The sequence below is a fragment of the Arvicanthis niloticus genome, chromosome 13, assembly GCF_011762505.2.
Source record: "Arvicanthis niloticus isolate mArvNil1 chromosome 13, mArvNil1.pat.X, whole genome shotgun sequence".
Taxonomy (NCBI): Eukaryota; Metazoa; Chordata; class Mammalia; order Rodentia; family Muridae; genus Arvicanthis; species Arvicanthis niloticus.
Genome location: NC_047670.1, coordinates 30,256,014 through 30,283,291, shown reverse-complemented (window position 1 = coordinate 30,283,291; position 27,278 = coordinate 30,256,014). Strand labels below are relative to the sequence as shown.

The 27,278-nt window shown below is 39.6% G+C and overlaps 1 pseudogene; it reads left to right on the top strand.

The window, feature by feature from the left end:
* Positions 1 to 23,785: 23,785 nt before the first annotated feature.
* On the top strand, positions 23,786 to 24,394 carry LOC117719062 (high mobility group protein B1 pseudogene; annotated as a pseudogene).
* Positions 24,395 to 27,278: the final 2,884 nt, after the last annotated feature.

Below are 27,278 nucleotides of genomic sequence, written 5' to 3'. Positions count from 1 at the left end.
TGATATGTTGGTATGGGGTGTATATTGGATCTGTCTAGTGGGCCCTTCAGGGCTGAAATTCAAAACTTAATAAAACCCAAGCATGGTTCTAATCTGTATTCGATTGTATTGGTCTCTTGTTACAAAACCTGAAAAACAATGATTTCCTGAGCCAAGGGATCAGCTTCAATTGCCTGTAGGGCTCTGCTCAAAGAAAGCAGTCTTCAGTGCCAAGGTTTCAATAGGTACAAACTGTAGCATCCCAGCATTGTCCCAAATGGCCTCTGGGGAGGCTCTGTAGCTGAAAGCAGGCATTGGCAGTCATGATGGTTTCCTCCTGAGAATGCCTGGTGACTTATTGAGCTTTCATTAACTGTAATGTATCTACTTTAATGAGCAGTAAAATACTGTTTGTAATAAAGTAGTGGCTTTAGTGTTTCTGGAGTAGTCTCAATTATATTTAATATACTAAAAGATGGGATAAGAAAGAAATGACTTTCATATAGGGAGATCTCAATTGACGTTAATGGCCAATTCTTGAAAGTCATGGAAAGACCTGATTTTTTTTTTTTTTTTTATTGCAGCCTCTTTTAGTTACCAGTGAGGGTTTATATTTAAAAGAAATGTAAAGTTTGTTCTTTTGCAAGAAAAATGTTTAACAACACAGCTAGTCATTTGCTCTTACTGTGCTACTTATTTTGTAGATTTTAAGGTTTCTTCAGATAAGATACAGCTTTGTACCTTGGAAAGACATGACTCACATTCCATTTGGGACATTAGCGTGGATATCACTGATTACCTAGGATGCGTATATTTTGCACCTTTCTTCCATAAGAGAACAGTACTTTTGTGATCCAGGACTAAGCCACATTATCTCAAGAAAATCATCACTTCTTTCCCCAGTGCATTGCTTGTGTCGTGAATAGGCATATGGCCCCTAAATGGGGGCAATTGAGAAATGAAGGTAGGTTTCTGGTGGATTCTTAGGAAGTTCTAGCTTACATTTTAAGAATACGTAAAAAAAGATTCACTCTATATAATCTTAAAGAAGAAGTCGTCATACTGTGGCCATGAAGGGAGCTAACACTAAGGAAATTATAAAACTGTGGCTCTCCATCAGAACTACTGGGAATCTTGCAGCACATTGTGAGGCTTTCAGAGAAAGATACCCTGGATTGTGGCCTTATAATTTCAGGAGCCACCATATTCTCTACTTATTTATAGCTATTTGAGTCGTTATTGCTATTACTTGGATCTGAAACTGCTAAAGTAACATGGGTTCTAACTAAATTAGAACCTTAGGCAGATTGTGTCACTTTGATAGCTTTAGTTTGCATATTGCATGACATGGAAAATCGAAAAGGAATTGGAAGTTTTGGAAAACTCAGGTTTGTGCGATAGTGCTTGGGGAATCATCAAAATTGACTCATCCCACAACTCCAATATGTCATGTTCACCAGTGACTACACTTTGAAATGTTTCTACTTTGGCCACGACTCAGTGACAGGGCAACACATTTGTCACATCTTGCCACACAGATAAGCAGTTACTTCTGTTTTGTCCTAACTCCTAAAGAGCCACGGTCTTGACTCCAACGGATGTTAGACATACCCTGTTGCTGGTATACTGTTGCCTTTGTTCCAGTGACTGTTCCTGTAGAGAACCTTCTGCATCTCCAAGAATGGAGAGCACTGGGCATCTGCAGAGAGCGCTCCCAGACATACATTTCCAGTTAACCAAACCTAGTTTTGTGCTGGCTGTGTCCAGAAACTTGTTTTTGTCAAGATCTTTGAGCCAACTGTCAATATCTATTATTGCTGTGTTCATTCAACCAATATTTAGTGAATACATATTGTGTACAAGATAAATTCCTAGGCCTAACAGCCTATTATATGACTTTGCCCAGGATTCCATATAAAGTATGTGATGGACTTAGCCAACAAAAATGGATTTTGTCATAGTTCTGTAAGTCTAGAAAGTCTAAGATCGAGTTATTGGCAGGCTGTTTCATGCTGAGACATCTCTCTTGGGTTGCTTCCTGCATTTTTATAGGATTGCCCCTCTGTGCTTATATGGACCCAAATTTCCTCATCTTAAATGATGCCAGTCATATTGAATTAGGGACTATCCAAAAGACCTCATTTATTACCATTTCAATGACTTTCTAAATACAGTTGCATTCTGCAGTGTAGAACATTAAGGCTTTCGAATATAGGTTTTGTTTGGGGGCTGTTTTTATTGTTGTTGCTATAATTTTTTATTTACTTGTTTTGTCTTTTTTTTTTTTTTTTTTTTTTTTTGAGACAGGGTCTCCCATCATAGCCCAAACTGGCCTTGAATTCAACATGCCATGATTTTTCAAGAGCTACCTGACTGGGATATACTACCATGCTGGACTATTGGCATATAGGATTTGAGTGAAGACAATCAATCTCATAACAGACACATCAGGGATGGAGGATGTCAAGTCCAGAACAGTGACATTCACTGAACATATGCTAGCTGCTATAACTTTTCCCAGGGTTTATTTCCCTGAGCTTCATCTCAGTAACATGATGAACAAATGGGCATTAGCAGTATGTGTGTGTAGGGGTGGAGGGTGCTTTTTAAAACAGACTCTGAACCCTCTTGTCCTTTGCAAGAATCACTGATCCTCCACAAATATGTGCCATTACTCACAGAAATATTCTTTATTACTGTTTTTGCTGATTCTATGTAAAGTGATAAATTTAGCCTTTCTCCGAGTTGTAGGTACAACACATTTAAAACTACAGAAGAAGAAATAGCAAACTGCCTGCAAAAATATACACAGTGGTAGAATGAATATATGTGGAGACTGCTCAGCTGCAGTTGTAGCTGCATTGTTGCTAGCCTTCACTTGTTCTATTGCAGTTCCGCAGGAAATGCATTATAGATACCTACCTCATTAATCTATGAAATGACCTTGATGTGATCATTCCCATTCTCTAAATGAGAAAATTGACAGATATGTTTGAGACCTTGGTTCACCTGGCGTGGGCCTCTGTGCTCTTGGATCCAGTGTCTGTGCTGTCAACAGCATTGCTAAGGACAGGAAGCATCCATTCTTGCTAGGAGCCATGGAGTTGGAAGCGGTAGTTGCTGAAGCATTGCTTTGCTAAACTCTACATTCCATAGCTGAATGGGCCTGAAAAGATCATGAGTCCTTGATCAAAAACTACACTAGGTGAAACGAAAAGTAGAACTATAATTCTACTTTTCTTGATCAAGCCTAATATTCTCTAGACTATCCTGACAAGCTCCATTTGATTTTTCATTTATCATATAATAATAATGATTATGACCACAAAAGTATAGTGCATTATTTTTAGATTGCCTTTCTCTTTCAAAACATTTCACTTACTTACATAGGAAAAAAAAAACCAGAATAGAAATAAAAGGCCTTAATTAGCTAAAGAAGAAATACCCTCAGCTCCTCTAGGCAAAAAAATATAACCATGTAAAACAGTGTGTTGGAAGCCAGGTTTCCCTAGTTTTAGCCTGAACATATATGTGTACATTGCCATTACCCTATAATGAGATAGCAATGTCTCTACTGGGAACAATGGGGTAACAAATAAAAAGTCAAGTGCCAAGAATAAGTTACTTCTTTTGGAATTGTTGACCAGTTAGGTCCCATAAACTCCCAAATATTATAGGCTATTTCCATTGCTCTTGGTTACCATCCAGTAATTGATAGTAAAGTCTCAGTGATAATGGCATACTTGAGTGATATAACATGTAGAAATCAAGCTGGTACTGAGTGGGAAGTGTCATCACTACTGGGATAGCTTTTATAGTGTTAGAAGGTGCTATGTACACTAGCAATTAATAATAATCAGGAGTCTTACTCAGCAGTGAACCCTGTGAGCTATAGTAATGGCTGGCCTGGCAAAGCATGCCCACTGGTGAAATGGTAACACAAACATTAGTAAACTAGTCAACCCTTTATAGTTGGGTTTAAGTCCCACTCCACAAGATGAAACCAATGTATAGCACAATTGTCAGCTTATGGATGTATAGCTAGACAGGTACTAGGAACTAGGGGAGAACCCACTACTTCTAATCGGCTAAGTGGGTCTAGTATTAAACTGACTCCCAATGGCTTATACCCAAAAATCAATACACAGCTCAACACTCATTGACGAAGCTTCTACTTGCTATAAATGATGGTTAGCACAAAAATCCAAACTGGCCACGGTGCCATAGAATGAGATATTCTAAAATTCTCATCCCTAAATAAAAGATGTATACCTCAGCCCATCCTCCCAAGGCTTAGGGTCCATTGTGGAACAGGGTAATAAAAGAGTGAAGGAGCCAGAGGGGGTGGATGACTACAGGAAGCAGTGCCTTTGGGACACAGCAGAGTAACAGAGCAACTTAACTAACAGCTGTTGCAACATCATTCCCAAGACCTGTGCATGCTCAAGCCAGAGCAGAATGAAAAGAGTGAGTTTGGAGGGAAGTCTTAGTTCTTTTAGTTCTTAGTTTTTTTTCTAGTATGAGTAGTTTCCAGCTGATCTTGTATTTAACTTGCTATGTTCCTGTGGTGGTTTGAATAAGAACGGCCCTTATAGGTTTAGATGGATTAAGAGGAATGGTCTTGAAGTGTATCATGGGAGTGGGTTTTTGAGGTTTCAAAAGGCCAAGTGAAGCTCAGAGTCTGTCTGTCTGTCTGTCTGTCTTTCTCTGTGTGTGTGTGTGTGTCATTGTCTCTCTCTCTCTGTCTCTCTCTCTGCCTATGAATCAGGATTAGCTCTCAACTACTTCTCTAGCACCATGCCTACCATGCCCACTGCCATGTTCCCCATCATGATGATAACAGACTGAGCCTCTGAAACAGTAAGGAAGCCTTCGGTTAAATGTTTTATAAGAATTGCTTTAGTCATGGTATTACTTCGCAGCAATAGAACAGTATCTAAGGCAGTTTCTTAACTCAGCTATTTCTTTAAGGGAAGTTGCCTTCTTTTAGCTTCCATTTCTTTTATGCTGGCAGTATAAATTTCAAGTTAAGAAGGCAGGGAACAGCCTAACAGTATTACCACACACTAGTGTTGACCGCTAGGATTTCATGAAAATGTCTCAGGTAGACTCAAGGCTTTATGATCACTTTGAAAACAACTGTTATATATAAATTATAGCTAAGAGAACTGTGTGGTAAAAAAAAAATCTGTAATTTATTATCTTGAACGTGTTTTTAACTAATGCACATTAGTTGTAAAGACCCTGTATTAGTCATTAGTCAGGGTTCTCTAGAGTTACAGAATTTATGGAATGTCTCTGTATATTAAGGGAATTTATTGTAATGACTTACAGTTTGCAGTCCAACTAACCCAACAATAGGCGGCTATAAATAGGAAGTCTAAGAATCTAGTAGTTGCTCAGTGCCACGAAGCTAGTTGTTTCAGCTGGTCTTCTGTATAACTTAATCCTGAGGAAGTAGGTTCCAACAGATGTGCTGGCAATTAAGCATAAGCAGACAATGGAGAAAGAGACTTCCTTCATCCACTGTCCTTATGTAGGCCTCCAGCTGAAAGTATGATTCAGATTAAAGGTATGTACCACCACGTCTGAATTTGAAACTTGCTCTGTCCCAGGCTGGCCTTGAACTCAGAAATCTGATTGTCTCAGTCTCCTGGATTAAAGGTGTATACTAAGACACCTTTATTGGCCTAAAACCCATATGGCCACTATGCTTCAAGATCTGGATCAAAAAGCACGCCTATCCTCCCATGTCGAGGTCCAGGTCAGAATTGTGTCTTCCAGCCTCAAGATCTGGATTACAGGTGTCCCCTCCATTTCTGGATTGTAGTTCATTCCAGATGTCATCAAGTTGACTTCAGGAATAGCCATTCCAGACCCCTACTCATTTCCTATGATCTTGGGGCATTATGAATATTATTACTTTTAGGAAAACCTGAGCATTAGTGAGATAGCCCACTGACCTAGTAGGTGCAGGACCTAATACAGAATAAAGGTCTAGTAAATGACGTCGGTGTGAGTAGAAAACGTGTCTTTCCAGTCATACATCTTCAGAGGGAAGAAGAAGAGTGCATGTCCAAATAATTTTATCCTCAAGCAAGCCCTACTTAGTTGATAAGATCCTTTTCTTCAAGCTGTAGTGATATAGAGAGAACTGGCAGTATCAGGAGAAAAGGTTGAATGTATGTGGGAAGGAGATGAAGTCTGGCTTGAGGAAAGACTGGTCTCCAATATGACCATGCAAGTTCTTCTATCCCATTTTAAATGATGTCACAGAATAGAATTTGTACTGAATGGTGAGGTCTTTGTGGCTTTGTTTTTAATTTAGGCAAACCATGGATATAGCAGAAGTGATGCAAAAGGACATCCTAAGCTTGGTCTTAAGGTTAGTGCAGCTTGTACTAATTCTTTCAGATGCTCCTGTCTGAGCCCAGCACTGGGCTGTGAGGTTGCTTCAGCTGTCAGATGAGGATGGACATACTGTGTGAGACAGATTCAGATAATGGCCCCAGCCCCAGACATGTTAGTGGAGATACCTTGGAGGTTTCTTTAGATCTGGTCCCTTATCTTACTAAAGCCACATGAGAAGCCTGAGGCATAAAGTATTGATCCAAGGCAGAAGAGCTAATAGGAACACACTGCTCTCCTGATTCTTGTAAATTCCTGCATTTGGAGAAGGCTTGTTTCCACAATGACAGATAACAGTGCCTACATATAAGAGGGCCAAGGTAGAGGCTGTATAAACAGGTGATCTGTAGCCAAACCTGGACATGGAAGTGGGCCATGGGGAAATGTATGCACTGTGTGGACTCATCCAATGTTCCAAGGAGAGGTGTGATCAAAACAGATTCTTGCTATAATTACCCCTGTTGACTATTGCTGTCTTGGGTCTGCGTCATCAAGTGAGGAGGACACAGTCTGTGATGTGGATGGCACACTCTCTGTGCTGCTGGAGACAACCATGAGTCCTTTTCTGGACTTCCTTCTTCACTCCTCTTCTTGTTTCTATTCATTCATTATTTCTTACCCACCCACAACAGTTACATAAAACAGGAGAGGAAATGGCTTGAAACTAAATAGCCCTGGGTTTGAATCTATGTATTGGCTGCATTTCTTTTTGGCGACTTGCTTACCTTTCTCCACTTTACTTTTTCCATTTGCAAACCAGAGGTAAAACTACATGGACCAATTGAGATGATTAGTTGTCATCAAGAAAAACACAGAACAGGCGCACAGCACTGTATATCCTTGGTCATCCCTGTTCTCCCTACAGAGCTAGAGAGCTTCTTGGCTTCTGTCCTTGTACCGTCCCATTTTGCAGATGTTGTTTTGTTTCCATTTGTGATTGGCTCTGCCAATGCACACAGCGACCTACAAATTTCAGATGCTAAGAGAAAAAGCTTTGATTTAGGATGAATGAGAAGATAATATTTGCTAAAATGCAGATGGCACACTGTGTACCTGTGGGAAGCTGGTGATGTACTGGATCAGATGGAGACAAAAATATAAGAAAAAAAATCTTCCAGAAAAAATGGGCCCTTGGCAGAGGGCATGCAGGCAGAAACAGGTGAGGGGAGGCTGATTCATGTCATAATACTGTCCTCTCCGACTTGAGATCATCTGAAATAACTGGCCATAGCCCTCAGATAAGGGTAGCAGATACCTTAGAAACAGGGCAGGCCCTGGGAAAGGAGAATCGTAGTGCTTGTGAGGAAGAAGAATGATTTATCTGTAGGCCCTGCAAGGAGAGCCCTCAAGGGCAATGAAGAACCCAGGGAGCAGCTGCGGTGGGGAAATCCTTTCCATCTTAGAGAACATGGTCAGAATCCATCGACTGCTTCATTTTTCCACCTTCACATTGAATAATTGTGCTGGTTCAGCTCCTAGCCTGATGAAGCAAGGAGTCAGTGCACAGAGCCAGTGGCAGTCCTGAGGGCTGATCAGATATACCTCTGTAGCTATGAGCTTTCAGCCATAGCCACTCATACTGAATGGGGATCCGAGGGCTATGACAGCATGCCATATATATGCAGCCAGTTCCAAAGGCTAGAAAAGGATTACATAGGACACATGTTCATCCATAATTACTGAAGTAGCCACACCATGAGAGACTATGGCTTTCAGGTAGGATGCTAGAGCTTTTTTGGTTCTTTATGTCTATGAGAATACTTCTCTTTTCGCACAGGTTTGTGTTTTCAGTCCCATTCAAGTGTTCATATAGACTTTCAGATTTTTTTTTATGTTAAAGAGAACCCTTGAGATCAGCTCATCTCACCAGTCATTTCTCGACTAGTCAATCTGAAACCCAGAGAGATTTCATGAATTCTTCAAGATCATCGGGGTTGGGATCAAGGCTAGAAACTTGGTGCTAAGATCAAGTCTACCTCTTTCCTACTGTTTTCTACAGCAGCTCACAGTCTGCCCTTGCTTTGGTCACCCACCAAAAACTTATGAAAGATACTTATGAGGTGTCTCGTTTTTGCTCAACGTGAGATCACATCCCCATTAGTAAGTTCATGGTGATCAGGCACGAAAAGCAGGCATGTTGTTTAAAAACAGATAATAGTTCGGCAGAAACTGGTTTTCAGTAGTGACATAGGCTTCCCACAGGTAGTTATTTATTATCTACTGTGAGCCCGGCAGAGTGTTAACAACCATGACTTCAGTATGAGCAAGGTTGATAAATTCAGAGAACAGAGACTCAAGACAAATATACAGTAGAGAGAGACCTGGCATTCATCACTGACCATAAGTTTAATACATTGTGGATGGAAAAGGAATATGTTCTACGGAGCTGGGAAGTGGTTATTTTTGCTATGAATTAGTCAGATCTTATAATGTTATATTTGGCTCATAAAAACTGCAGAAGAATCAGGAAAAAAAAGCAGTTTAAAAAATGACTGCCATATTCTTATGGGGACAAAAATAAAATGGAGTAAGATACTTAGATCTGAACTCAGAAATCTAAAAGGTCTTAAAGCTAGCTTAAATATTAGGGATGTTGACTGTTTTCTATCTTCAGAGAAACAACAACAACAACAACAGCAACAATAAAACAAAGAAAGAAAGAAACAGAAATCAATCTGTAAACTTAAGGATCAGTATAAAAAAGCATGACCTCAGTCCTCAAATTGGTCAACCTACACTCAGGTGGAGAATGAGTCTATAGAAGAAGGAACATTTTCTTTGCAGCCTCCCCACGCCTCTGGCAATGATCCTGGTCAGAACTGTTGAAATGAAGTGAGATGTTGTTGTTGTTTCCCTCTCAGGTTGATACAGATTATGACATCTTGAGGACATGTAGCTCTGAGTTCCCACTTTGTCCCTTTGTGCCTGCCCACTGGTACAGACTTGTAAGAGCAAGGGTTAGCCCATCAGTGCTCACATCTCATGAGCTCTGTCTGTGGGCATCTCTAACCATGTCCTCCAGAACTCAGACAAAAGGGTTACTCTGTTCCCAGTAGGATCAACACTACCTTAAACCTACTGAATAAAAATGTATAGTTTATTATAACCCTCTGTGATTCCTATTTCTTTTAGAGCTTCCAATGTATCTTTTAGAACAAGGAAAACCCAGTTACATCCATTACAATTGACTTCAAAGCCTGACTCTCTCATATTCTAACTCTGTCCTTTAGGTTAAGTCACCTATTCTATGTGGAAACTAGTTTATTTACCTATAAAATGCATAAATGTGTCAAAGTTTATCTCTTTGGAGTTCAGAAAGGCCTTTCTTGGCTACTTTATTCCAAATGGCTCCTTTCTATTACAGTTACCGTAGTCCTTTACTATGTTTTTCTTGAGTGTATTTATTACAACTTGGAGTTATTTGAGTCTGTGCTGTTTGAATGTAAGTTCCACAAATGTGCGAGCCGTGTCTGTTGCATTTATTTCAGTATATTTGAGATTGGTAATGGATGGCTTAACATTTGTTGATCAACCAAGTAATGCAAGGATTGAAATAGCTAGTGCAAGAGAAATACAACGTCTAATGTGGAGAAAAGGCCCACTGGATGGTTTCTGTTGACAAAACTGGTCATGGCCTGTACAGAACAAAGTGCAAAACAGAAATAAGAGTCAAGAATGGGAGAAAAAAAAATGAAAGAGATGGAGCACTAACCCAAAGTATAGATGTATGAAGAAGCCACATAGACACCTATGACTTTATATGTTAATTAAATCATAATAAAAATGAATAGACATACCATACGTGGGTTAGTAACACCAATCTTAGAAACTATGTGTTAATAAATGAAAATCTCAGTGTCAGCTATGGGACACCTCCATAGAAGTAGCTGACCAGAAAGGAGATTGTCTTTAGTTGCCCACCAGAACTATACAGTAAGAACCAATTGCTGAAGATGCCACATACTTTGGTTGCAGAACGCAGAGAAACCATCCTGAAACTGGAATCTTCCTCCCTTGAAAGATAGTTTTCACAATGCTGGAAGTTGCTATGCAGGTAGCTTGGAGTGAAAAGCCAGCCACGGTATTACTAACTCTGGACCTTGTGTACTATAAATACCAACCTGCCAGGTAAAATGTGCCTACTGCTACAACAGTGGCATCATTATTATGGGGATAAATAATTTTTTTGAGACAGGGTTTCTTTGTGTAACAGAGCTGTTGCTGTCCCGGGCTTGATATGTAGCCCAAGTTGTCCCTGAAATCATAGAGATCCTCCTGCCTCTGCCTCCTGAGTCCTGGGTATAAAGGCATGCACCACCATGCCTGGCTGGGGATAGGAGGTAAACAATTTTTCAAAATTGGGCTTGAAGCCCTCTTCCACATCAAGGGTTACATATCCGATACTGTGGACCTTGCCAAAGGCTTGTGGCTTAAAAGGTCATAGTCACTATCGATGAACCTAGTACTCTTGTTTTGCTAAATGGATATGTTTACAACACTACATCCTAAATACCTTTGTTTATGCTGATAAACTAGTGCTGCCCTTAGCATCTCTCAGAAAAGCTCCTCTTTACTGCAAGTAGTGGTTAGTGCAGAGATAAGGACCAGATACTGCTGAGTTCTCAGCCTCAAATGGGACTCATACCACCATTTTCCTATCACAGAAGAGAGATGGAAAGAAAGTAAGGTCAGATCATGGGGACACAATGCTGGTTATTAACTCACAGTAGTTGTGGTTGCACTTGCACGCATAGGGGTCTGCATGAGACTAAGACCACACACATGAGTCAGGGAAGGGTACACGGAGCCGGATGTTGCCCTCCCTACCAGGGGAGCTAGAAATTGAGAAATTGGGAGAGGGGAGTTATTATTGATTTAGTAATATGGCCATTTGGAAATTACTTATGCTCTGGTGGATAGATAGCATTAAACCTGTGTCCACTTGGGAGGCCTAGTTAGGCCCTAGAGAAGACAAAGCAAAACCCAAAGCAAAACAAAAGAGAGATGAAAGTAGAATGAGGACTTGGTGGGATCAGGGGAGATTCCTAGGAAGAGGATGAGGAAGAGTATAAGAGAGGGTAGGGAGATGAGTGTGATTGGAAAGTATCATATACATGTATTTTTTTTTGTTCTCATTTGCACATTATATTTTTGTATTTATATTGTGAGTAATATATTATTCGAAAAGAAATGGAAACGATTGTTTAAAAAGTATCAAGAGGGGGATGGAGAAAGATGGCACAGTGGTCAAGAACACCGGTTCTTCTTACAGAGGACCAGAGTTTTATTCTCAGCATTCATGTGGCAGTTTTAGGGAATTCAATGGCCTCTTGAGTACTCAGCAGGCACCAGGCACACATGTGGTACATAGGTATACTTGTAAGCACCATACTCATTCACATAAAATAAAATAAAACAAAATAAAATAAACACAATTTTAAAGGCAGGAGTTATAGTGCCCACCTATAATCCCTGCATTTATGAAGTAGAGATAGGAAGATTATTTAAGTTTCAGGGAAGCTTGATGTACATAGCCATGGACTAGCAAGAGCTACAACCCCTGTCTCCAAACAAAACAAAACAGATTTTAAGATTATATCAGAGACTTAAACTAAGCATGGGACCCAGCAAGGCTGCTTGGCACTTGGTAGTATTACTGTCACTGAGATCTCTCTCTTGCCTGTGAGATGTGATGTTATTGCCCAAGTTGCATTTTATAGTACTTTCATGGGGCCTGGCTATCTGTTAGCCACTTGATCAGATGGAGAAGCCCAAAGACAATCTGAAATGTGAGAAATTTCAAATCGGACTCAGTCAGGGTTGACATCCCCTAAAGTCTCCCACAAAGCAAAATGCTGATTTACACCTGATCGGTAAGTGCAGTGTTCACTGAATCAGCGAAAGTCCTGCACATGTGTGCTAAACAGAATTTTAAATGAGTTTCCATCATGCACATATCTAAAATGTATGGCTTTTAATTTGCTTGATAATGTAAAAATATAGTCTGAGATGAGGAATGAGGCAGACAGAGTCACTCAATTCTACTGTAACAACTTTTCTTTATGAGAGACTGAAAAAAATCCAGGCAAGGCTCAGAATATAAAGTAGGAAGAATGAAGTGAAGAACCCAGAGAGATGGGCTGACTAGAAAAACAATTATTGGCACTGCCTGTAGGATCAGCTGATGAGGATTATGAAGAAAAAAAGTCAGGTGTCTGGCGGGTTCTACCTCTGCTGGGGTGCATGCCATCCTGTGTGGATGTTTATCATCAGAGTCCTGTTGTTTCTAAGTGGGGTAAATAGCCTGTTGTCTGCCCACTGTGCAGAGATGAAGAGAGAAAGACTATGCCAGCATTATGACACAAACATGAAAAGTAGTGACTGCGTAGAAAGAGCAGGAGAGCCTTAACATTCCTACTTGTGAACTGTCCATTGGACATTTCGGTTGTGAACCTTTAACATCTGAGCCATTTTCTAACTGTAAACTCTCCTTTCACAGTGCTTCAGCAGTAGATCTGGAATAAATTCAGAAGCCTACACCTGTCAGGATTTATTTGTGAACAACTAACTGGTCCTTAACTTCTGGAGCCTTAAGATGAAGTTAAGGTGGCATTGAAGCAAGTCCTATGGAATATGTACTGTCCAGCATACTACCAACATGAGACTTCTTTCTTTTTAATGCATCTTTCGGACTCACTGTTTTCTTCATTCTATGAGGAGAGTTATGTTGAGAAAACACTAAAGCATCCTCCTTCAGTGTGGAATGACTGGGGTAAATTCACATCTGGGAGGACTTACTCTCCTCTCCTCTGCCCACCAGCACCCAGCTCCTCTCATTTTCTGGTTCTGTTGCTGTGAGGTATTTTATTTTGTTTTATTTTAGTTGTTGTTTGGATCGTTCTGGAACCAATTTCTCAGAGATGCACCTTGGGGCAGGAGCTGTAGCTTAAACTGTGAAAATTTGAAACTAAAGTCACCCTGTAGAAGCAAAAACACAACAGCTAGGTATGTCTAATAGAAGTCTATTTCAGGGCTTCTGTCCTTATTGGATAACTCTACTAATCATACAGCTAGGCCACACAGATTCATTAGGCCCACTTCATGCAAGCTCTTGACTACATTACTTGCTAGAACTATCAGTGCTGCCTTAATAGTTCTGCTTAGCATCAATGATTGTGTGATTTTGACCATGGCCCTTCGTCTTTCAGCATCTATAATTTTATTCTGCATGATTCTCAGCTGTACACAATCTGTCATGATAGCTGGCCAGCTCGTGATTTTCCCAGCAGTCATGCATGGGGTTCCCCAGCTGTGACCAGATGCTACAGCAGCGTAGCCAGCTAAGTACACCCAGGACACAGACTAATCCAATCACAGTTGTTTACCCTGGCCATAGTGAATGGGTAAAGAGGTAGCCACATGACTCAAGGCAAGCCCTTTTTTTTTCCCTTTATTTCCCCATAAAGTGGGTGGATATAATGAAAAAAAAAATGAGCTCTGAATGCCTTGCGGTCCATTTGGCATCCAACTATAGAAATGAGAGACAGATGGAAGTCATAGAGAACACCATGACTGTGCTCTTTTCTATTCTAGCTTTTCCCAAGGACTAGATATATGAGCTGGTGAACCAACACCCTCATTTCCCTTTATCCTTGATCAGGATGAACTCCTTCATCTTCATTATCCATCTGAGTTAGATATGCATGCTGTTGACAAGCAGGGAATCCTTTCTCTTGGAGTTAAAGTATAGAGGAATTACAGAGGGAGATGAAAATGAGAGGCAGGGCTCTTCCAAGAATGTCAGAGAGGCAGGAAAAGAAAGTGGCCATGCAGTAGAAGAGAAAGAGGCTCAAGATATGCTTTTAGGCTGGAGAAGAGTGGTATGTATCCGGGTTCTCTCTGTGTCTCTCTAAAGATAGAAAGCAGGCAACCAATGGAGCAGTGTTCCAGAAGTGAAGACAAGAGCTAAGTAGCACTAGTAAATGAGGAGATGGTCTCCTCTCAGAGCACAGTAAAGGGGGTAAGGTGAAAGGGAATACCAGAGATGAAGAGCAGAACAAGCTCGTGCTAGAGGGGTCACAACTTACCGCAGAAGATTTGAGAGATTAACTTGCTGTTTGGGCAGAGGTGGGGATCTGTGATTCTGATGGGTATCTCCTACTAGAATCGCACAGGAAGGAAGAATCTACAGCCACATATCTGCATCTGCATTGTAATTGGTGGCTTCACATTGACTATCATATTCCAATCTTGCCACTTTGCAAGGGAACATGTTAAGAATATGCATATGACCCTGGATAGAAGTCAGGTGTTGTGAAGAGTGAACTTGGGACAGTAAGAAGAGCCAAGAGGCTGTGTGTGTATGCTGTCCTTCTTTCATCTCCTAAGTAACTCCAACAGTGAGATTTCCCAAGGGGAAATGTTCTGACATCCCAGTCCCATAGCCTCTGTGGAGAATGATTGGCCTGGATTGTCTTGGATCTTATTATTCTTTGGTCCCCAAGAGAGCAAACTGCTCTGAGGGCTTTAAAGATCTGGCAGTCTTAAGGATGCAAATACTCTTCCACTTATGGTGGGGTTACATCTGAACAAATCCATCTTAAGTTGAAAATATCATAAGTTGTAATGCACTAAAAATATCCAAGTTTGTAACTTGGCAACACAGTATATTGTTTGTCCTCGTGAGGACTGTACTTCATGGTTGCCACCCAGCCTCCTGACAGCAGACCACACTACCTTCCACTGGCTCTAAAAAAATAGCAAAATATGGCTTCTACTAACTATATATTGCTTTTCTATTGTCCTAAAATTAAAATATTGTAAATCGAACCATTTTAGGTTAGAGACCATCTGTATTCTATGACGCCCCTAGTTTCCTAACTTAGCATTATTGTTTCTATTATGGCTTTCATATGTCAGCTTGAGATGGGAGACAGAATAAGGATTCAGGGATCTTACTTGTAAATGTGGATCTGAATTTGAATCTTGCTGCTTGATAACCTTAAATGTCATCTATGAAATTATTTTATCTCTTGAATATTCCATTTGTCTTCGGTTAAAGAATGATGAAAGTGTTCAGTTTCCTAATGAGATGCCACATTAAAAGTTCTTCAAATATATTGTGGCATACAGTACATGCTTTTTACAGAGCTGGACTCTGTTAGATAGTTAATGAGAGAACCCGGAACACTTCCTTCCTTCTTATGTGATGAACTGTGGTTTTAAAAGTCTCTTTTCTTTTGTTTTCTTTTCTTTTTTCTTTCCTTTTTCTTTTCTGTTTTTTCTCTTTTCTTCTTTCTTTCTTCTCTGAATTTTTTTTTAAATCACAAAATTGCAATGTATTTTGGGTATCTACTTATGTAACTAACCTGGAATATTAATTTAAAATTACCACTATTAAATTAATTTCTTAAATTAAATAACTTGGAAGGTGAGCTATCAGGTTTTATTGTTTAGTTAGCTTTGTCATGTGCTAAATTTAACTCTCAGTGGTCACTCAGATGATCATGAGGATTTTTTGGATTGTTATCTGTGATGGACTGCTGACTTCTGCCATGTCTTTTGTTACTATCATGACATCAACTGTTTCCTGGATGTGATGACTCTTGTAGGCTCTGAGGTCATGGGTCACAGAAGCAAGTCTTCAGTCACAACATAGGATTTACCTTTTGCAGTTACAAATATCCTGAAAGGGTGTTTGTCTATTTGAAGAGCTAGAGAGGCAGCTGTTATTAAACTCTGGGTCATAGAACAGTGGACAGCTATATAGAGAAAGAACCACCACATTTTGTAGTCCTAGTCTTGGAGAACAGCAGTGTAGTGTGTATGTGTAAATCTCAAGTCTCTGGGACTGACAGGTTTAAGACTGTAGCTGCACAATTTCAAGGGAATCATTCAAAGTTAAAAAGTAAAAGATGCCAAACAACTGGTTGCTGATGTTAAGACTTGGCTGATGTTCTGTTGCCCCCCTCCCCCCCCCCCCCCCCCCCCCCCCCCCCCCCCCCCCCCGCTTCCACCATATCTGGGTTTACTCCAACCCCATCTGTGGGTTCCTGGAGCTACCTTATACTCCAAGCATAATACTTCCTACTGTTGTCAGTGCTTTTAACTAACTTAGTGGACTTCTGGGTAACCCAGAGCCACCTGAGTCTTACCTAGTTGCCTTGAGTTCTTTAGGACCTTTCTCGATGATGCTTTTGAACAGCACCATTTGTCCAGCTCTCTGGAATGTTTTTTGTGTTATCCTTGATTCTCCATAACCACCTACCTGGATGTCCTTGCCCCACAGTCTCTTCTTTCTCATATGTCAAAGATTTTCTGAGACTGTATCCTACATCTCTCTGAGAAAGTTCTTCACTTCTATACAGTATCAGCAATAAAGACATCATGGGCTTTGGAATTGGCAGATCCTGGATCAGATCTCAGTATTTTCTTTTATTAGTGAAGCACTGTACATGGGTGAGTTAACACCACTGTAAAATAGAAACAATAATAACAAAGCAAGGAACTATAAAAGGCATAATAATTTGTTGAACTAACAGTAGCTACTGATGTGAAAACAACAAAACAACCCTAATAGTTATCATTTATAAGAACTATTTACAATATATTAGGACCAGGAGAGGAGCTTTTTATATCTTCTTCCTTTCAATAGTGAAGTTAATGTTCAAATCTTTCTCTTTCAGATGAAGAAACTGAGGTCAAGGCTCAAAACTTACCCAATGTAATTCAAAGAACAGAGTCTGAGGGTTAGTTGAGGTCTGTTTCCAAGTCCAAAACCTGGTGACTTTAATCACATTATACAGCAAACAGTGGAAATCCATTTGCACGAAGTTTTACAGCTTTCTGAAGCTGAGTTTATCCTAGACATTTACTACATCCCTCTGACATAAGTGGTAACATTTTTCTCTTTTCACTCCTTCTAGTGTACCCTATTCTGCTCCCATGACGTATTTTGTAGTTGGCCATGTTACAATATCCAACAACCTCATATCTATTATGACAAGCAAATTTCAGTTTTAAAATACTGAATTTGTTTTAGATACAGCCATGGGAGTAATTTTAAAATCTGGGCTCCCAACCAGCCAAGTAATTTCCTTTTATTAATGGGGAAATAAACATCTCCCATAAGCAATGCTGTTTCCCTTTTGCAGCCTTTGTCCTCAGAAATGCAGGCTGGGTAGGGATGATATGTACCAGATCATGTGTACTGTTGTCATGTGACACTAATGGACCATTGTAGATCCAAAGCAGACTTCATAGAGGGGGTATCTACTGTACCCTATCCTATGGCTAAGTTCCTATTAAATAACTTTCTTTTTATTTGTGATTGGACTCTCATAGAATTCCATTTTTTTTTAAAGACACAGCTATAAGAAAAGCATTAAGAACAAGCTACTCTGGGGTACCGGTTGAACATCATCGTGAACTGGTAATAGATAAGACGGTGTCATAATTCATTGATCTACAAATGTTTTCCTGAGTTTATTATGTACATTATGTTATATAATTATTTCATAAGCCTATCAGGGATTCATCATTTTCCCCATTTTTCCCAACACTTTAGCTTAAAGAAATTAAATAACTGTCAATTCCAGAAGTTACTAAGTAATGGTACCACCCAACATTTTATCATAGCGACACATCATTTGAACTCAAATTTCAAACAGTGAGTAATGAGTGTTAACTCTCAAACCTGGTGTTGAAATTTCTCATTGATTCAATACCTATTATATCAGATGCATAATTAGAATCTACCCAAAACTGATGTGAGTTTACAGCCAGAGTCTAAAATTGAGAGATGCCAGTCCAGCCATTTGCATAGAAATAGAGTACAGTTATTATGAAGTATAGTCCATTATGGAATTCAGTTTAGCTTGCATTTCAACTGAAACCATAAAAAGTCAGCTAGGAAAGAGTTAGCTTTATCAATTACATTTTCATGTACCTAGTTTTGTGTTTTAAGTTTTCTAAATTGATGTGCTCCAGGGGATATGAAATACTCATTTGCTAAAACTGTGCAGTTGACAATGTGGGAAATGAGATTGAAGTCTCTGAACATTTGGGTCTTTTTTAAGGAATGTGGTTGGATACCTCAGTTATCACTTTGATTTTGGTTCCAATCTCTGTATTGCCTCACTGCTTCACTGTCAGTCCACGAGACAAATTTTCAGCATCCTGAACTCCCTAGAGCATCAGAAGCCTTTGGGATACTGGATTCACAGCTCAGACTTTCTCCATTTCTTCCTGGACAACCATGGCTCTTGTTCCAACAAGAGAGGGTTATGGGAGTTTGATTCAGGTAGATATGGATCTTGCCACTAACTATATCATTGCTTAGCTGTGTAACTGGCACTTCCTTTTTCTTCTTTCTATTTTGTTGTGTCTTGATCTGGAAAATGAGGGGCTATGATGAATAAACCTCAAAGGATTGCTGAGACATTACTTGAGACAGTAAATATAGATACCTCTATGCAGTTCGTGCTGCACTGCAAAATGCCTATGAATACAACTCATTGCAATTATTATAAAGGATTAATTTTTTTATGTGTAATGTTATAAACTCAATGAGCTCTGTAGCTCAGTCATAGAGTTATGGTATGTCATATTCAAGAAAACATAACCTAACAATTAAAACCAATTCAAGGTAATTGAAGCCTCTTATTTGCAGTATTTGGAGAATATCAAAGAGAAACCTATTACTAAGCCAACCTGACCCTTTACAAAGTCACCAATCTTTCCCCTCTTTGATTTGTTTCCACCCAATGCTTCTGCAATGTCTTCAAAAATACTTATCCCTGATAGCCAGGGTACAAAGATTTATGATCTCTCTCCTTCTCTAACCCTGCTTCTATCGCTTTGTTATATAGGTCAGCTTAGCTACTCTCCCAGCATGTAGACATCCTTTAAGAGCAAGACTGGGACAGAGTGAGAGCTGAGCAGTCAAGGCAGGGGTGTTTTTAATTGACTGGGGGAGGGGGGCATGGCTCTAAGGATTCACACAGACTAGGAAGTTTAGTTTCATCATATAAATATAATCTCTAGATCAAGGAATATTCTACATTCTGAACTGTTCTTTCATACCCAAAGGACTGTTGATATATTGACTCATGTGGAGAGGGAGCGCCTAACAAGGAAGTCCTTGATCATAAGAAATTCAGCTAAGGGGCTGTGCTTGCCATGCTAGTGGCCTGTTCTGTGTCAGGAGGAGAGAAGAAGGGGGATGCTTTTCAAAGGCTTAGCCCTAAAATTAATAGAACTTAGTATGCCGGGTAGAATTCATGAGGAAAATGATGGAAGAGGTATTATTAGAAATGGTAGGGGCTGTTACTTACTGAACATTTGTATTACTGCTTTTCTCACTGTTGTGATCAAATCTCTGACAAGATGCAGCTTAAGGGAGGAAGGATTTATTCTAACTCAGGTTTGATAGTACAGTTCTTCATGATGGAGAATATATCAGAGCTGATGATCGGCTATAGATACAGGACGCTGAGGATGCTTGCTCATTGCTTATTGAAGATAAGGAAGCAGAAAGAGGATGGGAAGTGGGGTTAGGCTAGAAACGTGAAGGCCCACCTAATAGCAACCTACTTTGTCCAGCTACTCTCCAAATCACAAAGAATTCACAACCTCTCAAGACAGCCACTCGTTGAGAACCAATCACTCTGACACACAAGCCTATAGAGGACATTTAAGTCCAATCCATAACAATATCATCACACAAGCTCTATGGAACAATATTGTCTTCAATATGCCTTCAGCTCAGACAATTTGTTGAAAGACAGCTACAGTCTGGCACCATTTTTATCTTGGCTACTTTCTAAACCTAATTCTCTAAACAGTCTTAGGTCAATTATAGTTTACAGAGTAATCCAGGAAGGTAAATACTTTTCCCAATGTATTACACTTGGTGAGAGAGAGAGATTTGAATGCAGGACAATCTGAGTCAAAAGTATAAGTTTTAATATCCATAAATTTATTTCCTAGTAGAAATAAATTTTTATCAGACATGATAAAGTAAATGGGTAAACAGTTTTGGAGTGCTTACTGGTCTTCCCATAGGCCTACTAAGAAACTACCACAGTAGATATATTCCTATTAAGAATTATAATGGATTACTCTACATGAGTGGACAAGGTTGCTACCAGATTATACAAGTTACTAAATGAAAATCACAGTGCAAGGCATGGAATACCTCACTACAAGTTATTGATCAGGTATTTTCTAGTGATCTCTCAAACAACACAGACTTTTGCCATTGCTTTTGGCCACCCATCACACTTATAGTTGAACTCTTACAGATGAGAACACCATACACTTTGGCTGTAGGACATAGAAAAATCAACGTTAAGCTTACCAAGAAACTCCTTGTTGGACTGTTTTCACAGTTGGATGGTGCTATTTAGGCTGCTAAGGGATAAAACATTAGGGTCTTACCCAATGTTGAACCCTGAGTGTTGAGTCTCATCTCCCAGGCAAGATACACCCACTGGTGCAATGGCGGGATAACTGTCAAAAGCTGCTAACTACTTTCTGATTGGACTTCAGACTTCCTCACAAGAGGAAATTTTTTTCTGGTACTATAATCCTAGTCAAAAGCCTATGACAAAAGTCATAGCCCCTATGTTAGAACCTGCTATTGTTATTTTAGTAGTTTGGTCACATGTCAAAGTATCATTTAAACCAGTGGTTCTCAACCTTCCTAATGCTGTGACCCTTTAATGTGATTTCTCATATTGTTGTGACTCCAAACATAAAATTATTTTTATTGCTACTTCAGAACTATAATTTTGTTACTGCTATGAACTGTAATGTAAGTATCTGTCATGTAGCTTATCTGATATGAGACCCCTGTGAAAGGGTTGTTTGCCTTACAAAGGGGTCATGACCCACAAGTTGAGAGCCTTTTTTCTAAATATTTATGTTGCTCTCAGCATTCATCAAAGAGGTTTATTTTTTGTACTGGGAAGCAATTAGCAGAGATGCATAACTGATCAAAATATCAAAAATAAGAGACTGAGTGCTTGGTCATGAATAGGACATATCTATATCATAACCCCCACCCTGCAAGGCCAGGAAACATTTTGTAAGAGGAGATTGAAAGATTATAAGAGTTGGAGTATGGGGAGGCGTGCTGTGAAATGCTGTCTTCCTAACATGCTGGGACTATTTGACTTAGGAAGACATACAGCTGTGGCTATCTGCACATGGCCTGCACAAGATCAAGCAAGCTGAAATCCCAGCACAGATGGGTTGAGTATCGTTAGGACTTATCTATTAGTGATGAGTTATTGGCAGTGAGAGGATGCTGGGGGAGGGAATTACTCACTTTTGCAGATGTGGGCCTTGCTAGGGTTCCTATTTTCTGGTGAATAGTACCATGGACTTATGGGCAACACTAACGGGATCAAGTGAGCTATAAAAAAGGGGTTCAACTTTGGAAGGGGCTACATTGAGAAGAAGTTAGAGACAAGAATGGATATATAAGAATATATTTCATTGTATGTATATAGGAAATCTTGAAAACAACTGAAAAGCTATGAAAGTTAATTTGAAGAACTGAACCATGACCAAAGTTTTCATACCAGAACTTTCCCAAACACAGCCATAGGAAACTGTGAATTCTGTTCCCCAAGTCTAGTTTGTACATTTCTAATGTTATGGTTACATAAAGAAGTCATGCCTTACATAAAATAATTATATATATATATATGTATATAATATATATATACATATATATATTATATATGTATATATATATATAGAGAGAGAGAGAGAGAGTGAGAGAGAGAGACAGAGAGAGAGAGAGAGAGAGAGAGAGAGAGAGAGAGAGAGAGAGAATCCAGATTTTTTTTAAATTGGCAGACAAATCTCAACCTGCAAGGAAAGCTAGGTGGAAATGGAGTGTAATGACTGGTTTTGATTATCAGCCTGTTGGGATTTAGAAGCACTCAGAGACATATTCAAGGAAGGTTCACTTGTCTGAGAAAGGAAGCCCCAACCTCAGGATAGACTGCACCTTCCAAAAGGCAGTGCAGATATAAAGAGGTCCCAGGAAAATGCCTGCACTTTTTGAATGAGTGCAGGTGTCTCTGCTGTTGACATCCTTCACTGATGTCAGACCATGGCTCTTCAGGAATTCTTCAGGCCTTCAGCAACAGCCTGGGACCTCTGAGACCTCTAGCCTTGTCTCAGCTGCTCTGCTATGGAGACAAAAACTGGTGACTACCTAGCCCTAATCATGTAAGACTATTTAATAAATTCCTTATGCTATATTAATATGTTAAATATACATGTACATTTTTCAATTGCCTTGTTCTGCTAATAAACCCTGCCTAACTTAATATGGGTAATTTCTACCATCTAATGCTATCACAGAGAGAAAACAATTTTGTTTTCTTGCACACATAGACTTGTGCATAACAGGTAATGTCCTCTGGTTTTCTATCACCTTGTAGGCAGTTACACCCTCCAGACATGAAAACCAGTAACCTTTACAAGAGATGTTTTCATATTCAATCCAGTCCCAGGAATCCCTCAAAAGGAAAATAGGCATTACTTAGGAAGATACTTCTTCCTCCCTCTCGTAAGATGTGAGAGGAGTGGAATGCGGCAGTGTACACTTGTAATCCCAGCACTCAGGAGGATTATGAGTCTGAAGCTAATAAGTAAAATGATGAAGAAATAAAGATTAAGCCAATTTCTGCAGTGATTTGCCAGGGAAGTGTTAATTATTCTCTGTTTCCGTCATTTACCAACTGACCTTCAAGGACTAATTGAAGTTGTCAGAGCTCCCCTTCTTAAATCTTTGCTGACTCTTCCTGATTTACATCCATTCCCAGAACGTCACTTTATTGTACTTAGCTAATAAACTGCAGCGCTATGGAATTCCATGTCTGTTAACACTAGCTGATTAGCTCCATAAACACTATTCATGTCTCATTTGTCTTCATAGGTTCTGAGTTAGAGTGTGTCTAGCTTCATGTAACAAGGACAAAAGCAGAACTCAAGCTAATATAAACAATAAAGAAATATCTGGGTTACTTAACGGAAGCCCCAAAACAGAAGACTATAAAAACTCTGATGTGCTGTAGTGGTGGTCATCCTGGGTCTGGTACCCTACTTGGATCGTTCCTTTTTTTTCTTCTTCTTCTTCTTCTATTTTCAAGCTGGTATCAAGATGCAAGTGGCAACAACAGTAATGAACTTTAGATATGTATATGTCAATTTTCAGAAGAAAAGGGAAGTGTCTTTCTCTAATGCTTTATTTTAACCTGAAACTGTCTCAAAAACCAGCTTTCTCAGCAGTACATTGAGCTCCATAGAGACAGTGCCAGGGCAACCGAGAGCCCAGGGCACTGGGCGACTCTGCCTCACGGAGGAAAATCAACTAAACATGGGCAAAGGAGATCTTAAGAAGCCGAGAGGCAAAATGTCCTCATATGCATTCTTTGTGCAAACCTGCTGGGAGGAGCACAAGAAGAAGCACCCAGATGCTTCTGTCAACTTCTCAGAGTTCTCCAAGAAGTGCTCAGAGAGGTGGAAGACTATGTCTGCTAAAGAAAAGTGGAAATTTGAAGATATGGCAAAGGCTGACAAGGCTCTTTATGAAAGGGAAGTGAAAGCCTACATCCCTCCCAAAGGGGAGACCAGAAAGAAGTTCAAGGACCCCAATGCACCCAAGAGGCCTCCTTCGGCCTTCATCCTGTTCTGTTCTGAGTACCGCCCAAAAATCAAAGGCGAGCATCCTGGCTTTTCCATTGGTGATGTTGCCAAGAAACTAGGAGAGATGTGGAACAACACTGCAGTGGGTGACAAGCAGCCCTACGAGAAGAAGGCTGCCAAGCTGAAGGAGAAGTGTGAGAAGGATATTGCTGTCTACAGAGCGAAAGGAAAACCTGATGCAGTGAAAAAGGGGGTAGTCAAGGCTGAGAAGAGCAAGAAAAAGAAGAAAGAGGAAGATGATGAGGAGGATGAAGAGGATGAAGAAGATGATGATGAATAAGTTGGTTCTAGCACAGTTTTTTTCTTGTCTATAAAGCATTTAACCCCCTGTACAGAACTCACTCCTTTTAAAGAAAAAAATTGAAATGTAAGACTGTGTAAGATTTGTTTTTAAACTTTTTTGTGTGTCTTTTTTTGTATAGTTAACACAATACTGAGTGTGTCTTTAGATAGCCCTGTCCTGGTGGTATTTTCAATAGCCACTAACTTTGCCTGGTACAGTCCAGGGGTTGTAAATTGGCATGGAAATTTAAAGCAGATCCTTGGTGCCCAGCACAAATTAGTTATATAAGGGGACAGTAATTTGGTTTTTGTTTTTCTTTTCTTTTGTTTTTCTTTTTGTTTTTTTCCATCTTCAGTTGTCTCTGATGCAGCTTATATGAAGATAATTGTTGTTCTGTTAACTGAATACCACTCTGTATTGCAAAACAAAAAACAAAAATATAAAACAAGTAACAACAACAACAAACCAAACCAGAAAAAAGCCCCCCAAACCTGTTTTGTTGACATTCTGAATGCTTCTAAGTAAATACAATTTTTTTTAATTAAAAAAAAAAAAAAACCAAAAAACCAAAAGAAAACAGCCTTTTCTTCTCAACCTCAATGGCCATGTAAGAACCAGAAAATGGCAAGGTGAATGAGGTCACCATGTCTGTATTGATCAATCTGTTTTCTGAAGTACGTGTCTGTGATATCATAGAGGAACACAGAGAAGAAAGACCAAAATATCTTCCTCTTACCTCCAGAGCGCAGTATGGAAACAAGCATACAAATACCACAAATAATGTTGAGTGAGTTCTGTCATCTGCTCCATTAGCTGGTACATCTCTTCTTCAGCACGGCTGTATTTAAAATGATCACCATTTACTTTACTCACTATTTAATTTTATTATTATTTGATAATCTTTGTGAAGTGGAAACTTCTAGTTTCTTAGAAAAATTAGTTATGTCAAATGTTGTTTTGCTTGGGGACACAGGTGAAAGACTGTTTTCCTGAAGCAGACACAGGTGAAAGGATGACATAGGAAACAGGTGAGAGGACACTTGATGAAGGAGTATAAATATGACCCCCACAGACAGTGGGGGATGAGCACTGAACATTGGTTTGTTTTACTCTGCCTTGCTATTCTTCACTAACTACGTGTATATACTGGTTTGACAATACATACGTACAACATAGTGTTGTTGAGCTCAGCTTGTGGTAATGCTGCCATCGAGAGAAACTCACCCAAGAAACTGCTTGTGAATTTCTTGCAGCAGTTTGCTGCTTCAGAGGCCTTGGACTTGCCTCAGGTCAGTTGGCAAGCTTTGTGGTTTCTTCAAAATTGAACGACAGCTGCTGGTTCATGCCCGGTGTCTGCCTGCTGAAAGAACTGGTCTGCAGCTGCTGAGTGGTATTTGATACTAGCTACAGGACTGAACTGATGCCCAAGAAAATAGAGCTTATCCCCTAAAAACTATTGCTTAACAGGTCCACTTCCCCCAGATCCTAATAACTTCTCTCTTCTACTACCTCTGCTGGGTGGTGGGCTAGAGGAGAGGTTGAACCCTTATTAAAAGTAGGTTGCAAAAATTTATGCCTACATTTTTGTCTCTCTGCCTTGTTTTACCTATTAGATATAAACTATGTAAGGCTACCGTATCTGTGGAAAATAATTATTAGCTGATTAAATAAAAAGTCCTGGTTGGTGTCAATCAAGGGTGGAGACCAGGAATGGATGTATAGGAAATGTTATGGCATACTTGTGAGTGTTACTGTGCAGAGAAGTACAAGGTAGGTGTTTCTTTGATAGAAAATCAATTTAAAAGGGGGAAAGAAAACCCTTTTGTGTTTAATTTCGCTAAAGCTCTGTGGTACTCTAGTTAATGAATCTAGGACCTACAGGAAATCAATCACCAGATGAGACAATCTTCACACTAAATTCCTTTCTTTGTATAAGGCAGGCGGTGTCCTGTTCATGTAACAGAAGTGGAAGCTTTCTCCTCCATCTTTTTGGAGTAATCCTAGAGTGGGTTACCACATGTAAACTACCTGGAAGATGAGCTACACTTAATATTTTTATAGCCACTAAACACTAAAGCATCCTCCTGGCCACTGAGGGGGCAAAAAATTGTTCAACTAGTGACAATTATTGAACATTTCCATAATATTGGATATTACTCAGGTTTTCTTGCTGAAAAGCCACTTTATATTCTCAATTCAAGAAAATAGGTACAGTTATGGATACCATTTTATTGTTGAGAAAACTAAGGTTGGGTGAATTAATATAACTTTCCTAGGATCACTTTTTAATAAATGGTGGTTGTCTTACTTAGGGTTTACTGCTGTGAACAGACACCATGACCAAGGCAACTCTTAAAAGGACAACATTTAATTGAGGGTGGCTTACAGGTTCAGAGGTCCAGTCCATTATCATCAATGTGAGAGCATGGCAGTATCCATGCAGGCATGGTACAAAAGGAGCTAAGAGTTGTATATCTTCACCCGAAGGCTGCTAGGAGAAGACTGATTTCCAGGCAGCTAGGACTAGGGTATTAAAGCCCATGCCCAGAGTGACACATCTACTCCAACAAGGCCACACTTCCTAATAGTGCTAGTCCCTAGTCCAAGCATATACAAACCATCACAGTGGTATTAGAATTTACATTCAGGATGGTTGTCTTCAGAGCCAGCTCTCTTGTTAGATGCTCAAAAAGTATCATGTTCAAGGCTAAATACAAGAAGCAAGACTAGATCATTTGTAAGAAGAAAGGCTGAGAAATATTTTAAAAAAACAGTTCAGGGAGCAAGAAATGAAATAAATTAGAGTAAATGAATCAGGACTGTGGCATGACTGACGCAACATATTGGAAAATAGTTCTCTCTCTTTGAAGGCAAATGATGT